The 18,275-nt window shown below is 33.0% G+C and overlaps 1 long non-coding RNA gene across 1 annotated transcript in view; it reads right to left on the bottom strand.

Annotated features, from left to right (window-relative positions):
• The window catches only part of LOC103228916 (uncharacterized), a 29,097-nt gene extending 11,150 nt beyond the window's left edge, over window positions 1-17,947 (bottom strand). The window contains exons 1-2 of the long non-coding RNA XR_005235350.2: window positions 17,795-17,947; window positions 901-995 (exon numbers count right to left, since the gene is read on the bottom strand). This is a non-coding gene — a long non-coding RNA (uncharacterized lncRNA). The remainder of the gene's footprint in view (window positions 1-900; window positions 996-17,794) is intronic.
• Window positions 17,948-18,275: the final 328 nt, after the last annotated feature.

The raw sequence follows: 18,275 nt of genomic DNA, 5'->3' as shown, positions 1-18,275 counted from the left end.
CTTATTCTCCATTTACTTGTCAGAGCTATTTGGGCAAGGTATTTGACCTCTCTATTTCTATTATCTCATCTATGAAAGAAATACAAAATTTTTCACAAGACAGAATAATAATAAAACAATTGAAACAACACAAATGTTCTGACTGGTTATAATCAAGAATGAATGAGTATAATTACAATTCTTTATCAAGAAATAAAAAACGACTACTCAATAACATTCTAGCCATTTGTGTTAGAATTGTCAGATGGGTTCTGAGTAAAAGAGATATGTGTACATAAATGCAGCTAATGAGGCATTGTTTTAAAGCCACCTCCACGCCACCAGAGAAGTAAGAAAGAACTGTAGAGCCTCAATGGCTGCATGCCTTCATGTGTAATGAAGTTATAATTCTTCTCAGGTTGTATTCAGTTCTAACCACCTAGTAATCATGTTCTCACCTCACCAGCAGGTGTTCAATGCTTAGAGCTCTATAGTTCCCATTACGGTGATTCAATTATTCTGTTTCTGCTTTTATGTCTACTGACACTTTCAATGATCACCTACTTTCTCTCCCCTATTGCTCCCCTTTGTGACTTTTGCTTACCCATGGTTTCTGTGGTTTCACAGCTTCCATTTTTACCCTCTGTCTCTTGGTTTCTTTAAGTCTGTGTTAGTTCACTTCTGGTTAGATCTCTAGGTCAACATTCAATCCCTGACCCCCAACAGAGGCAATTTAGTTCGTTCAGTCACTAGCTAGTATAGAATCTTTGTTCACCTGTCAGAGTAGACTTGGCCGCCCGTACCAATGAGATGTGGCAATGTCACATTGCGAAATACCAGGTAATTTACATATGAGAACTCCTTCAAAACAGAAAGTGGAAGTGACAGAGATTATGTGGTTTCTAGGGAGAACCCCCTTACCTGAACTTTTTTTTCCTTGCATTACATGGTAAGAAGTGTCTTATATGCCAGAAGGTCACTGTTATGGCTGACATGGAATATTCATTCTGATAGTTCTATAATTTTTATCAGCAAGACAATAAGAATTTTGAAAAATATAAATTGTTAATATTTAACTTAGCTTTAAATTGTTGATAAAGTTAAGTTCACTTCTTGTTAGATCTCTGACCCCCAACCAAGAGTTATAATTGTTCTCTATTTTAATCCAAGAACTCTCCCATAGCTCACAAATGTATTCCAACAATTAACTGAATGACAATCTACTAGGCTAAATTTGGATTCAAATAAAAATTCTTGTAGTTTCCACATAAAACAAAATAAATTATTTTTAAGTAAATTTCTTAATTTAAAAAAATTAGACTTACAAAATCTTCATTGGAGATTGGCAAAAGTTCAAATATTGCTAACATACCTATTTTTAAGTGCCACATTCAAATTTTAAAAGTTATTATTCCAAAATTATATTATATGCCACCCTTGGTTTTTTAACATAGATAAATCTCTAAAACAAATGTCTTACTTTTTACTTTAGTTTAAAAAAATCCTACATTTATTTTACCTGACCAATTATTTTTACATTTTATTGTTAGAATATGCTCTTAACTATAATGATTGGTAATTCCAGTGCCAGTATGTCACAATATATTCCTGCTTATTTATAAGAATTCTAGGAAACAAAGTCTACTAAGAAGTAGTGCAAAGGTAAATTGATGGAAAAGTATTGCTTTCTTCATTTGGAGATCTCTGTTGATTTAGGGTTGGATTATTTTCAAATAAAAAAAAAAAATTATCATTCAATAAGACAGACCCAAAAACTATGTTATACAGCCTGGGCATGCACAATAGCAAAAGCTTTGACTTCTAACAACACCTGGAATAAATGATTCTTCCTCTCAGAGCCAAGAAGATTGATGCATGACTGGAGCCAGAATGGCAGAACTTTCTCAGAAGTGAGGAGTATGTTGGACCAGAAGATCTGAGGTAAAATCTGCTTCAACATACCTTACTGTAAGTGTTCAAATTTGTAGCCCTCCAATCAGACCCTGCCAAGTCAACATTCCTAAATCCTTTCTCTTGCCCTCTGATCTCTTAAAATGTGCCCCACACTTCAAATTGCATAGATATATTTAAGCTCAACAAAAGCCTTTCAACAGGTTGTTTCTGCAGTACAGCTTTTCTTTTCTCAAAAGCCAGAACCATAGGTATTAATTTCTGTGAGCACTGGGCTATGAGCCTATTTGCTCTGTAACAGGAGCCTGCTATAAAAAGGTTGAAAAAAAAACTACTATCTTCAACACAAAGTCATTTAATACAGCTTTAAGCTTGGAACTCTAACATGAGTGGAGAAAACAAGAGAGTAGAGATCATTGAGGAGGTTTTTATGGGACAGATTGCCTACATCTGTTACCCACGTCTTACTCCCGTGGCTGTATCTACCTTTTAAAGAGGCTCAAAAATGTAGTTTTGTTCCGTATCAGAAGAAAAGAGAAATAGCCTACATTTCCATTTCATTCTCCCAACTATACTTAAAAATCACTCATTTCCTTCCCAAGTGAGCCAATGCAGAGAGCCAGCAGTCACTGGCCCAATTCAGTCAACGCTCAGGAACTTCAGATTGTAGACATATCCTCTTTAACAGGTCAAGACATGGCTCCATGCAGCCCAGCAATTATGAACTAGAAAGAAGTTATCTGTTCCCTATATACCAAACCCAATAATTCTATTCAATTATTTAAATACTTCCATTTTGGATGAGTATTTAGCAATGTGGAGAAATGCTCATGACCTCATAAACAGCAATGAGTAACAACAAATGATATATATAACCCTACCTACAATATGAATTCAATTTTGTTTATATTAAAGGAGAAAAAAAGAATGAAAAATAAGTAACATTTGTACTTGGACAGTAATTTTTGTGTTATTCTTCATGCAATTGGATACTAAATGTGAATTGTCTTCTTTGTTCAGCGTTTTCAAAGAGACTCTAGAGTCTAAAATGAACAACCAATCAATTCTACAAACTTTGCATCTTAAGGAGTTGCTGCACCTCTTTTCCAGGATTTGCAAAAGATGTAGTCCAAATCGAGTTCAGCTAGAACTGGCCTGTCATTGAGATATGGCTCATGAAAGAGATTGACGGTTAGGAGGCAGGGAAAAGGAAATATTTTGAGAGACTTCGTGTGCTCTGCACGTGGAGGTGGCTTCCTTTTGCCTCAGGTGAAGGGAGTTTCAACAAGATCACTCAGAGAGTTTGATCAGTGATCCTAGAATTTGCAGGACATAGGGACTGCCATTTGACTCACCCTTTAGCAAGCAGGAGGAAAGGTTACGTGGCTGGCACTTCTCGTATCTGGGAAGAAACAACTGTGAAGTGCTGACCTAGATGAATGTTGCACTTCCACTGATGTGTAGGCAATGGCCAATGTTTTCCAGGGTCCAAATGTGGACGCAGCAACAGACAGGCTGCCTGTAATCACTTTATAAGAGACACTAACAACAATGACTACTGGGACTAAAGAGAGCACAACAGAAGTAGCTCTGCCAGAAGGGCTGAGGAGAGGGCTAAGCAACCACCCTCAGGGGAGGCAGACCCACATCAAAGACATCACAGCAGTCCCTTTCCCATGAAACAAAGAGCTAGGAATTGTCCATTTGACACACACACAAACCAGATCCCAGACTGCAAATGATTCAACTAATGAAAAGCTTGTTTTTTTCACTTGCTGCTCTAGCCTAATCGCGTAGGTGTCAGAAGCAGTTGCAAGCTAGGAGAGAAGTCGGAGCAAGACAGAAGCCAGTTCTGCCTTTGCTTCAGGATTCACTGTCCACTCAGAGGCAGGCTGGCACATGGGGGATGAGAACGTTCCAATAAAGATGTGAATTTGGAATTTTCATTTATGTGGTAGATGGGGATTTACTTAGTGAAAGGAGCATGTTTTTGCCACTAATAATGACCAAAATAATTTGTACTTACTAAAAATTATCTTAAAAACATGGGATTACCCTAGCATTTTGTTTCAGAAACTGAAATTAACAGAAAACTATAAAATTACTTTCTGCCTGCAACCTAAGAAGGCCAACTCATGCCAAAAACCAGTTACATTCACAATTACCTGGATTTTGTAACTTCCTACAATGAATAAAACTTACTATAAAGCAGAAAAGCCATCACTGTTTGTGCACGTGTTTGTGCGTGTGTGTACATGCATGTGTGTATCTGAGGTGTATCACTGTAATCACCTGATGTCAAGACAAATGATCAATTCTAGAATTCAGTACAAAATGTCAAACTAGATGTTTGGCATGAGGTAGGTATAAACAACTTCAGCATTGACTGAATTTTTAACATTTAAACCAGTTATCTGAATGTCATGGAGATCAAAATATGGAATGTGGTGACCTAAAATCTTTAGCCAAAAGGTTGAGCTTTGCAGAAGCTTGCATTTTATGCATTATAGATTAATTTGCTAACTAAACAATTTTGGCTTGCTTAGCCTTTTAATAATTCGTAGGAAGCTCATCGGGTGCAGATAAAAAGTTCACAGCAATTAGTTTCCAACTAATATTTTAGCACACTATAGCATAAGGATTATTTTGCAATAATCTGTATCAAGATTAGAATATATAATTTATCCAGACAAAGCTACAAATAAACTATCTCACATTTTTTTCTCCCAACAAAGTATATAGTAAACCTGAATTCCCTATTGAACTACTTAAAAGTTTTGCAATTATACCGACAGAGGTGAAGGAAAAAGTACCAACATCTATACATACTTTTGCTGTGTAGTAAGAGCTGTTTTTATTCCCTAACCTTTGTCTCATACTTCACAGCAAATATGTGAAAATATTACCGTTAATAAGCTTCTTGGATCTTCCTTTATTTGCTTTAACTTCTTTCTTTTATCTCTCTCTTTCAATACACATTTTTTTCTGAACACCTGCTAAATGTGTGGTATCTTTTAGGTGATAAGAATTCATAAAGAAATACAAAGTTATGAAAAATGCTGGATATCACTAATTATTAGAGAACTGCAAATCAAAACCACAGTGAGACACCATCTCATAACAGTTAGAATGACTGCTGCTAAAAAGTCAAAAAATAGCAGATGCTGGTAAGGTTGCAGAGAAAAGGGAACCCTTATACATTGCTGGTGGGACTGTAAATTAGTCCAGCTACTCTGAAAAGCAGTGTGACAATTTCTCAAAGAACCTGAAACGGAATTACCATTTGACCCAGCAATCACATTACTGGATATATACCCAAAAGAATATATATTGCTCTGCCATAAAGACACATGCAAGCATATGTCCATTGTAGCACTATTCACAACAGCAAAGACATGGAATCAACCTAAATACCCATCAATGGTAGACTAGATTAAAAAAAAATGTGGTAGATATATACCATGGAATACTACACCACCAGAAAAAAAGAATGAGATCATGTTCTTTGCAGTAACATGGATGGAACTGGAGGCCATTGTCTCAAGCAAGCTAATGCAGAAACAGAAAATGAAATATCGCATGTTCTCACTTATAAGTGGAAGCTAAACAACAAGAAAACATAGACACGAAGAGCAGAACAACAGACAACAAGGCCTACTTGAGGGTGGAGGCAGGTAAGAGGGAGAGGGTTAGAAAAATACCTGCTGGATACCATTCTTACTATCTGAGTGATGAAATACTCTCTACATCATATCCCTAGGACATGCAGTTTACGTATATGACAAACCCGCACATACACCTCTGAACCTAAAATAAAAGTTATAATGAAAAATAAAAAAGAAATACAGAGTTGGCTCTTCTCACAAAATATCCATAGTCTTGAAAAAAAGGGAAAAAAAAATTGAAAACAGTTAAATTTAAGCTAATATATGCTAAAGTGGGGGTACATATAAGTTTGTATGTATCAAAATAAGAGCAAGCTCTTCATGTTTTCTAGAAAAGTCAGACTTTTATTTGTTATTTTTATTTTCTCAATAATTTATTTTCATAGTCAAATATTTATTTAGTTGTCTACTCCACATTTATTCATTCTGAATAATATTCTGAGTATTATTTAGTTGTATGCTAAGGCGCTGCCCAGAGTTTACTTTTAACTCGAGGCTAGACTAAGGTAATAATCTGGATTTGTATAGTCAGTTTCAATATTAATGGGTTCTTGAAATTCTTCTTGAAAGAATAGTTACCATTGAACAACTGAATTGGAAGCTATGAACATGGTTTTGTTTTAAAAAGAGCTTAAAATGTTACAACCACCTTAATTAAAATTAACTTTAGACACAATTATTGATAATAGTTCTTTAGTACAATACTTCACACACATTTAACAATTCGTTTCTTTTCCTTCACAGATGGAGGAATTAAATCTCAAGCCCCTTCTAACCAGGGCTAGCCATTTTGAGAAGCACCCTGTTTTTATTTTTGTTTAATTTGCATTCAGTTTATGAGATATGCTTCTTGCCACTACTGTTAATCATTTTTATTAAGAAAATGCCGCAAAATGCACAAATAATTATACAGATACTATTTTTAGATAAACATGTTGACAGATTGGAACTAAACTTTTTGCTGGCAGGCAGTGTTGCTATACGTGAGGAAATCAGTTTGCCCCCTCTGGATGGGTGCTGTATTTAGATTGGCATAAAATTATTTCTTCTAATCAGGAGAAAAATTTCATTATCTTACACTTACTAGTCATAGGAAGACATAGAAAGTTGAATTTAGAGTAGAATTTTCCCCCAAAACAAAGAAAAAATCATATAAATTCAGATTATTTTTACTACATAAAATAAGGAATAATGAGGTTAACAAAAAAATTCATTTGTTAGAAAATAACTATTTTGATCACTCCATGATAACATCATATGATCTTAGAATATTTCTTGTTAATGTAATAGCAGATAATAAAAAAAAAGCAGAAAAATTCTATAACTTTAGAATCCATTTAACAGACGTTAATTCAGTGAGTGCTATATAGGGATTGGACTACACAACAAGAACATTTCCCTGTCCTCATTTTCAAAGAAATTTCAGAGTATTGAGAAACACAGTTAAGTGCTAGGATTGTGCATTCTTTGCCATAAGAACAAATGGAGGAACTTCTCATAGTGGCTGAGATGAAAAGGGGCAGAGGTTTTCACAGAGGCCTATCTAATGATATTTATTTAACTAAACTAAGTTTACTTCCACAAGCAGTACATGAGAGTGACAATTTCCCCACACCATTGTATATTATTGAGAAATAATTTTCTGCTTTGGGAAACTTCCCAAGACATTAAATATTTATTGAATTCTTGTTGGAGAAAATAAAAATAAATGCAATAATAATAATACAAATTGTAATAAAGGAATATGGGTCACAGTATTTGCTCTTAATTTCAAAGTCTATTAAGAAATTAGAGATAATTACCCCAAAAGTTAAATAATTATACGGAAGGAAGCTAATGCAATATAAGTGATGAGAAAGAGTGTGGCAGTTTTTAGGTGACAAAAATTTATAGAAAATGAAGACCCTATGAATAAACAGATGACAAAACCTCAGAAAGAAAAGCCATATCTGCAAAAACATGATGGGTGTGGCTGTAATATATGGGACATGCATTGATAAGGTCATGGGAAAGACAGAGGAAAGCCAGTAAGACACCATGGTATTAAGCATATATGAAGAATATTAAGCTACCTCAAGGAAGTGTGCTTCTTCAAAACACTGCATTTATTTTCAAATTCAATCCATAAATATCGATAGAGCATGTACTATGTGCCAGGCACTTGGGACAGAGAGCGCATAGAGCCAGTGGTTGCAGCCCTTGATATTTAGAACCTAAATATTTTCCTACAAAGAAATTTGACACAGAAAAAATATATGCAACAGAATTATTCAGTGCCCTTTCACAGGTTCAAATTAAAATAATCTACATATGTGTGCCTACACACATACATATATATGCATATATTTACATTATATATGCTTTGTATAACATGTATGTAAATTGTGTATAGATAAGTAGATGAATGAATACAATGAGGCTAATATTAAATAATTATTTATCAACCAATCATTAAATAATTATGCTATACCAAGTCCTGTACCAGGAACTTTACATATGATACTTTATTTGTAGTTTCTACAACTTTAAGAAATAAGTTTGTTAGAGTGATTTTATTAACAAAGCTATCATTATACTCCTGCTATCAATAAGAATGAAAAAATCACTTGAATAATATTGTCTACTTTTCTATATATTGAAATGAATATTTTTGTTGATAACTAAAATGTTAATTTTTTTCACAGAAAATGCTTCCAGAATATGCTCAGAACAATTTAAATGTCATAAAGATGTAGCTGAGTTCTTACAATACTGAAGTTTGTCATACTGCCATATTTCATGTGCATCTGAGTTGGAATTTAGAAATTATAACATCAAATTATATTCTTTAATTAATTAGGGTATAAAATAATTTTAGGAATTAAGATACTTAGAAATCAACAAATTCAAGTAATATAACCTATTTTGATGCTTTTTATTAAAATTTGGTCCAGTTTCAAATAATTTGCAGTAAGTATTCCTAATAGACTTCTGTGATTTAATTAAGTATTTGCTGAACTTTCATAGTTTACCGTTTGGTGTTAGGCATGGGTCACTGCCCTCACTATTGCTATTAGACAGGAATATGGTGAAATTTGATTATTTTACAGCAGAACCAGAAGGAACAGTTATGAGAAGATTCCCAAAGTCGTATCTCCTTTATTTTCACTCCTGAAAATATAAATTTATTTTTTTAAATTGATATTAAAACCACTGAAATTACTTTTCTGCCTTTCTTTTCACTCTTCCCTCTTCTCTTCTTTTCTGAGACAGTAATAATTCTTGTTCATTTGATCATACCCATCATTCTTATTGCCTAGTTCTTTTTCCTTCATTATCAAATTATCTCTAAGTTGTATTATAATCACTTCCAAACATGTCTACCTCTCCATATTTTCAAACAAACAGAAACCAAACAGTATCAATGACTACACATTTTCTCCTATCTAAATTTTGTCCTATCTGTCATCATAATGACAGTTTCAAATCCCTCCTATGCTACCCTTTTGTATTCTCTCCTTGATTCTTTCTTGAAAAGAACCTTTCCTGGAAAGGTAATTCTCACATGTAATGTCATTTTTATTCTAAGCCTTTATTCAGTAAACAATTCTGAAGGAAGATAAATTTCCTGAAAAAATTGTTTTCAATTATTTAAAATCTAATGCCTTTCTCTTCAGAAGCACTTTAAATATTCTATTCCTGAAGACAGGAGGTATTTTACATGATTGATTTTTCTATCAAGAGTATTCAATGCTGTGAAATTTAGTATAAAAATAAAATTAGCTAGCTCTCTGCTATTCATTAATCAGAATTGAATTCATTCTTGGAGGAAGATATAAGGTGGTGTTTTTTTTTTGGGGGGGGGGGTGGCTAGCTAAATACCTGACTGCTTTAAAAACATTTTGAATAAATGAAACTTGTAACTTCAATGGGAAGTGATAGCCATATAAACCTTACTCTGTCACAGTTAGCATTTAGCTTTGTTCTGCAGTGCTACAAACCTGCACTATCTCTCCAGCTCCCTTTTTCCCTATCCCTCTCTCTTCTTCTCTCTTCCCCTCCCCTCTTACTGCCTTCATAATTCCCGTTAACATAATTGTTCTGATAGCAAAAGCAAAGGATCTTAATTTAGAAGTAAGGTATTTTCTATTCAAGTCAAGAGAAAATTTTGTAAATATCTGAATGACACATTGGCAAACTTTTAGAATTCATGGTAAGCATTCTATTGAATTTAACAATCTTGGAGTGCTAAGGGGTTGCCTTTTAAAAGTTTCTGACTAGGAAAGTTAGAGATTTAGTGAGAATATTCACAGCAACTTAAATGCGTAAATTTTCTAGCTGCAAAGAATTTTAGAGAACTGCTATAGTAATCATGTTACAGATGAGATACTGGAGGTGGGCAGGAGTGAGGGGTGACTCCCTCCTTGTTATCTCACGCACCAGTGTCAACATCTACTGGCAAACAAGGCCTGGTTTTGTGTCCAGACACAAAAGGGAAAGGTTTACACAGCCTCTCTCTATCACAGATACTCCTATTTTTCAGGTCACAGCACTTCCATACACAGAAGCTGATCCATGAAGAAGTTCCAGAAACGCACTCTGAGCACCTTGATCTTCAAACTTGTCCTACATTCTGGGTTAAGTATACATAAAAAAGGGTGCTTCACTGGCAACTCTTTGCCTTCTATAAAATCTCCAGAATAAAGCAACTAAAGGAAATTAGCTTATTTATGGAACCTATGAAGATTTTAAAATAGTGTTTTATCAATTGTTCTTATAATCAACCAGATAATAAATTTTACAAAATCTTTGCTTAAAAATAAATGCCAAATTAAACGCAGTTGGATAGATGTGCACATACCTTCACTGAAATGAAGTCAGAGATCAGTATATTGAACACAGTTTTTGGATTTGAATCCTGCTCTGTCACTTAAGATCTGGGTGAACTTGTCAAGCAAAACTCTCTGTAACTCAATCTTCTTAGCTTTAAAATAAGGATAATAAATTTACCTTTATCTTTGTGGTGTTGTGAGGATAAAACAAGTCAATACATATTGAACTCCTTGAATAGATTCTGAAACTTATTAAGGCTTCAAAGATGGAGTTCTTAATGACTGAATGTCACATTAAAAGTATCCTTATTGTACATGCCTTGTCACATATGGTCTCACAGTCATTCCAGTCAATGCTCTGCTTACTCCATTTTTCTTGCAGTCCCAGGATAGAGATAAGTATATAAGAAATTTGAGCATCTGTAAATTTTGCTATCTTCAAGCAGTCCTGGAGCCAATCCTCTTAAGGATCCCAAAAGATGCACGCTAATAGTCTAAATTCTTATATAAACATGTATAATATTTTTTCTTTCGGGAGATGAAACCCTTAAGAAATGAGGAATCCACATGTTCTAGGAATGCCCACACAGAGGCCTAACACTTAATATGAGAGAGCTTGTTTTAACCATGTAAATATTTCATGTGGCATAAAAGTTACTAGTTACTTCTACAGTCACCTAAAGTTAAATCTGCTGCCTTATTTCATGTTCCCCATGGGCATGCCCTTGGCAAACACCACAAGTATAGAATTCCAGAAGAAATTATCTCCAAGGAAGAATTATAATGATGTATGTTAAGATTCAAATACTTTAATTTCTCTTGCCAAAATCATGTTTGGTATTTGGTTATGAGAATGTGCTATGTGCTACAATGAATTGATCAGAACAGAAGAAAGAAGAAACAAACTAAGAGAGCAAGAATAAGAGAAGTCATTAAGAAAATTAATTATTCTCTAGAGCACACTCTCAAAAACCTAGACGTGTAGACATGGCCTCCAACTGTCCCAAAGAATCCAAACTGCAACATGTGTGTGTGTGTTTGCACTCCCTGTGTGTGTATTCCACTTAGAGAACTAGTTTCTTAACTCTCGTTCATCGTTATCACCACCAAAGACAGAGAGGGAGAGGGAGAGGGAGATTAGGTGAGATTTGTCTCCAGACTTATTCTGAAAGTAGCTTGGTGATAACTTCAGAGGTATTAGTACCAACAAAATACTAGCAATACAAATTTGCATGTTTAATATTGCTCTTTATTTTTTGTATTTTTTTGAATGGCTGCCTGAGATTGCAACTGTTTTTCCTGCAGGACATAGAATTCAATTTTCTTTTCCTTATAAAGAATGGATCAACAGAATTAAGTAAATATCAACAAATTGCTTCTTTAAAAGTTTGTTATTTTACTTTCCAAATAGTAGTATCAGCTTTACCTGTCTCATTCAATCTTTAAATGTTAATATTGTTGTTATTTCTAATTTGACAGTTAAGATATTTCATTTTTGTGTTGTGTTTATTTTACTACTACATTGGGCACATTTTTATAATTTTATTAATCCTATATATTTCCTCCTTTGTGAATTGTCTCTTTACAGTCTTTGTCTATTAATAGTGGGTTTTGACTTTTCATTTTTATTTTTTTTGGAGACAGGGTCTCACACTGTTGCCGAGGCTGGAGTGCTGTGGTGCAATCTTGGCTCACTGCAATCTCCATTTCCCAGGTTCAAGTGACTCTCATGCCTCTGCCTCCCAATTAGTTGGCATTGCATTTGCCCGCCACCACACCTGGCTAATTTTTGTGTTTTTATTAGAGATAAGGCTTCACCATGTTTGCCAGGCTGGTCTCAAACTCCTGACCACAAGTGATCCTCCTGCCTTAGCCTCCCAAAGTGCTGGGATTACAGCCTGAGCCACAGCACCTGACCCAATATTTTCTTTTGAATGTTAATTTACTATATATATTATCTTTTTTCCTTATTTTTTAATAGTTAATGTTTGCTTTTCAGCTGTAGTTTTAACTTTTTGATATTAAGATAAAATTGTAATGTGTTGAAGTAAAATCTACTAACTTTTAAAAAATATTTTATTATTATTATTATTACTATTGAGACAGAGTTTCACTTTTGTCACCCAGACTGGAGTGCAGTGACAGGATCTCGGTTCACTGCAACCTCTGCCTCCCCAGGCTCAGGTGATTCTTCCACCACAAACTCTCAAGTAGCTGGGACTACAGCCATGCACCACCATGCCCAGCTAATTTCTTGTATTTTTAGTAGAGACAAGGTTTCACTAGGTTGCCCAGGCTGTCTCAAACACCTGAGCTCAAGTGATCTGTCTGCCTTGCCCTCCTAAAGTGCTGGGATTACAGGTGTGAGCTACCGCGTTCAACCGTATTTTGTTACTTTTATGCCCTGAAAGTGATTTTCATCCAGAGATGAGGCAAATTTTCACACACATTTTCATCTAGCCAATTTATTTTCACATTTAAGCACTTCAGAGCAATTAAGTTTTTTGAATGTAGGAGAAATAGACATATTAATTTATTGTTGAACACCATAGTTTCTCAATATATTTTATTGTACAAAGCAAAATTTCACCATTCTGTCATGATACTTATTAAATATCAAATATCAAATGTGAAATCACAGAAGAAAAGTCATGTGCACCCAGCAGTCAAGTCAGATATCACCAGGAGAAGGCTATCATGTCTCCTCCCAAGACTCTTCCTAGAAAGGCGTTTCCATGATAAATTTACTGTAATACAGGGACTGGCTTTCTGACTGCCATAGTCTGAGTCATGATTTGTCAATACATCAGAAATAGACTTTTCTAGTTTACATTCCCACCAACAGTGTCACTTCTCCACAATCTTGCCAGAATCTTTTATTTTTTTGACTTTTAATAGTAGGCATTCCAATGGTGTTAGATGGTATCTCATTGTGGTTTTGATTTGTATTTCTCTAATAATCAGTGATATTGCTCTTTTTTTTTCCCATATGATTGTTGGCCACATGAATGTCTTCTTCAGCCATTGTGGAAGACAGTGTGGCTATTCGTCGATGACCAAAATACAGAAATACTATTTGACCCAGTAATCCCATTACAGGTATATACCCAAAGGAATATAAATCACTCTATTATAAAGACACATCCATGCACATATTTATTGCAGCATTCTTCACAATAGTAAAGACATGGAATCAACCTACATGCCCATCAATTATGGACTGGAAAAGAAATTTGTGGTACATATATATCATGGAATACTATGCAGCCATAAAAAATGAATGAGATCACATCCTTTCAGGAACACGGATGGAGCTGGAGGCCATTATCTTTAGCAAACAAATGCAGGAACAGAAAGCCAAATACTACGCGTTCTCACTTATAAGTGGGAACTCTTAATGACAAAAACTGCAATTGATTTTGCACCAACCTAATAAATGATGAGAACTCATGGACATATAGAGGAAAACAGCAAACACAGTAGCCTATCGGAAAGTGGAAGGTAGCAGGAGGGAAAAAATCAGAACAATAACTAATGAGTACTAGGCTTAATCCCTGAGTGATGATATAATCTGTACAACAAACACCCATGATACCTATATAACAAACCTGCACTTGTACTCTTTAACTTAAAATAAAAGTTTTTAAAAAAGAAACAGTCCAGAAATAAACAACTCACAAGTTTCCAAAACAAAATAAAAAATATGTATATTATGTAAATATACAAACACTAAATATTGTACACAATAAAATAAGAAAATTCCAACACATCTTTCTCTCTTGCCAATCTCAGTATGTATTCTAGAGGTAGCCAGTTTTGGGTACTTTCTCTCTCTCTTATTTTTTATTTCTGTCACACACACACAAACCCACAAATATATGTGTATGCACATACAGACATACATGGGCACATAGACACACAAACACATCTATCATTTAAAAATCTATCATTTAAAAATCTATGATTTAAAAATCAATATTATAATTTTAAAAATATATAAATTAGTTAAAAAAGAAAACAGTACAAATACACAAAATATATAAAAAGTATATTTGCTACAATTTTCAACAGATAATATATTTCATCTACACTTAATTCACCAAGTTTTTTGCTTTGTCTGTCTTTTTTTCTTAAAGTAAGAAGAGTTGTTGCACTTGACAAAATAATTTTTATGTTCATGAGGTGAATTACATTGATAAATTTATGTGATGGTGAATGACATATTCATGGTATTTGTACTACTTTATCCCTGATATATAAATTCTGGTACTCTGCTGCATTTTGTCTGAAAATATTTTGTATTCAAATTTGTAACTGAAAAAATGTTTGCAAATTTCTTGTATTTTTTCCAATTTTAGTATAAAAACAAGTTGGATATCTTTCCTACTTTGTGTGAAATATTTTGTGTAAAATAGGAACCAACTGCCTCTTGGACTGGTAAACATACCAATATAAATTGTCCTTTATAAAACTGTTTTACTACAAATTCAATTTATTTAATGGCTATATTTTGTTTGCTATAAATTCATGAGTTAAAATTATTAATTATTATAATCCTGTAAAACTATTGGTTACATTTAAGTCTTTGAATGTATTGGCACGCAATTTATCCTGGTTATTGTTTCACATATATTTCAATTTCTACTATATTACAATTTTGTTTCCTTTTTTATTTCTAATTTTTTTGTTTTCTTTTTTTAATTCCCTTTGATTATTATTACTCGACATTTGTGTAATATTTTACTTTTTGTTTGGAAAGAACAAGCACCAAAAATTAACCTTTGTTTTGGGATCAATTTAAGCAATATTTCATTTTATCAACATTAATTGCTGTTAAATTTTCTTTTAATTTGTTTTAGTGTTCATTAATTTTTTTAATTGCGTTAATTTTCAAAATGTATTTTTATAGTACTTGTTGCTATATATTTACCTATAATTTCTATCAGTTTGACAAGATTTCTCCTAAATATTAATTTAATTGGTATTACTGTTGCTGAACTTAACAAATTTTGATATATATTTTTCTGAAATTGCTTATTTTCAGTCCTTCAGGGCTCTTTTTATCCACAGGAATTCTCTTTAAATAAAGAGTAAATATTAAGAACTCTATTAGTAATAAAGCACAGTCAAAAGAAGAAGGCTGAAGACAAGTAAAAATTGAGTGATAAATGAATGGGCGAGTAATGGTGTAATCTTAGTGAGGCAAACTGACATATTTTTTAGATACTTTAAAAAGTTAGTATACACAAAATCATGATTAGAGTTCATTTTTAACTTTAAAAATATAGATACTTCAAGAACAAAAAAGAATGCAGAGTCTTAGACGCTCCCGATGTACCTACTCTCTGCCAACCATGTTCAATTTTTCTTTAAATTTTCCACAAGGAATATGGAGTTATCATAAATTATCAGGCCACCATCTTATCAGTCTCCTAATTTCTATCCAAATTGTTAAATCAGAAAGAATATTACTGAAAACAAATTCAATAAGAAAACAAATCTAGTAAGGGAAGTATCATAATTGCACAAGAATACTATAGGTAGAAAATGCAAAACTCAAATGAAAGAAAAAATTGCTTTAAATAAGAATCTCATTAATTTCCCAAACATGTATTTACAGATGCTGTAGACATAGGACTAATGTGGTACTTAATAACATTCACCAAACAAAAGAATTTAAGCACATATTATAAAAAATAATGACCAGATATTCAACATTCAGAAAAAAAAAAAAAAAAGAGACTAGTTTCATTTGAAGCAGAAAATCTTTATTATATTGTATAATAATGATCTTCACTTAGGACATTTTAAGGCATTAGAATAAGTTACAAGGAGAATTTATAATGGAAAATTGGAAAAAATACAAATTATAGTTTAATATGAGACATCACTGTTTGCAAATGTCTATTCAGGATAGAATTCAAAATGCAATGTTTATAGAAACATTGTAATCTTGTATAAGAATTTTAAATACTCAATATAATCCCTTTTGTAAGTATGAATAAAATATAAATACTATATGACTTAAAGCTCATGGAATCCTTTCTCTTTATGTCATTAAAAGTCAAGAATCTCTGTAGAGTACTTTTTAGGTGGCAGAAATGGTTTTCCTACTGTTGTATTCCTATTATGTGTGCATCTGTTCCACAGTATTTTTTATAAAAATATTCACTGTGATGGCCACAGAGAACCAGCATAGTTGATTGACAAGCATTATGGGTATCTGTGGCTAAGCTAGTAGGCAAAATAAATCCAGATGTGAATAAACCTATTCATTCTTCAATAAATGAAATAACTCAAAAGTGAAATCTTTAACATTATAATTCACATGCTGCTCATATGTCTTTCTAATTTGTGTTTTTGCCTTGGTACTGGGCTTTATAGTAACACTGTGATTGAATGTGTTTGCGTTACATGTGGGGTTATCCTAGTTAGCCAAATGGAGTCAGTCATTCATACATTGTCATTGCATCAATCTTACAATCAAGTAACAAATAATCTGTCACCCACTGTTCCAAGAACGATGCCAGATGTCTTATTAGTCTTAACATTCTATTTCTCTATCTCAAAACTGCATATGCTCTCCAATTGTGTTATAGTCTCCTATACCTTGTCTTGATTTGTTGTCCATTGCTTTGCTAGATAATTGAGGAGTTGCATCAAGTATTTGGACGTCAAATCTGGAAGAGCATGGAAGCCATAGTTTCGTTAAAAGGTAAACATGATTAGATTTGTAGCAAATGTGTTTGGAACTACTAATTAGTTACTTTAATGCTTTAATATCAAATAAAATGATATTGGAGCTTTGAGTTGAGAAGATTCTATTTGCCTGATCTAAATCAAATGCTTTCTTTGGTTTTCATTTAATAATTCCATGAAAACTAACCTCAAATGTCTTGTAGTTAGTTTTCTGTAATCATTCTGTATGTGGTCTTCATTTTTATATCAATAATACTATAATTGGTGGTAAGTTAGTGTGATAATTTCCCTAAATATACATCAGATAATACAAAGACTGTTAGGAAAATGACTATTTCTTTGAAGTATGAGATAATCTTGTTGGCTTATTCATAATTAAATTGCCAGTCAAAAAATAAATTAGTCACGGCCAAGTCTCATTAGTATTAAATAGTAACAGAGAGAAAAATATACATGATACTTCAAATATTTTCTACATTAAAAAATAAAATGTAAATTATCATCATTGATTTAGGTCTCCTCATTCAACTCCCAGCTTAGTGCCTAATCTTTAGCTCTTCAAATAATTTGGGATTACATTGTATAATCACATATAAAAAGGTCATTGCAAAGTCTTTTTTCCTTTACAATATTTACTTGAATTCTGCCTTATGAAAGAATTATCATCAACTTGGATTTTAAAGAAATGGAAAACATTTTGGAAAGAGTAAGCACAGGATAGGTACTTACTGGGCTAAAGAGGATCATTTAGATATGCTGATGTAATGGAATGAAAACTGAACAGAATTTACTGCTTGCAGCACTTTTCCTTTTATACGTGTCATCACCAGCTTGAAATTTTATATAAAAACAAGATTGTTCCATCAAGATCAATTGTTTCTGCATTAAGGAAATAGAAACATTTTAAAAGGAGATTAGAGCAACATAAAAATACTATAATAAGGATTCAAAAATAGAGGAAAAGTAAGATTTGAAATCAGCTTGTCTTACAAAGCAATAACAATGCATACTTATAAAGCTAGAATGATAGTAATTATTTTGAAGGAAAGAATAACCTCTATTTCTAGAGGTGAAAACCATTATGGATTTACATATTAGTTTAGTTTGACCTCTAAGAATCTGTTTTTACATAGCTGACTTTGTAAATTTACTCAGGTTCACGTATTCTTCATTTACCGTATGTTCACAATTATACTTAAAGCTTAAGTAT

The sequence above is a fragment of the Chlorocebus sabaeus genome, chromosome 24 (genome assembly GCF_047675955.1).
Source record: "Chlorocebus sabaeus isolate Y175 chromosome 24, mChlSab1.0.hap1, whole genome shotgun sequence".
Lineage (NCBI taxonomy): Eukaryota > Metazoa > Chordata > Mammalia > Primates > Cercopithecidae > Chlorocebus > Chlorocebus sabaeus.
Note: the sequence above shows the minus strand (reverse complement) of the source record. Positions and strands in the feature narration are given on the sequence as shown.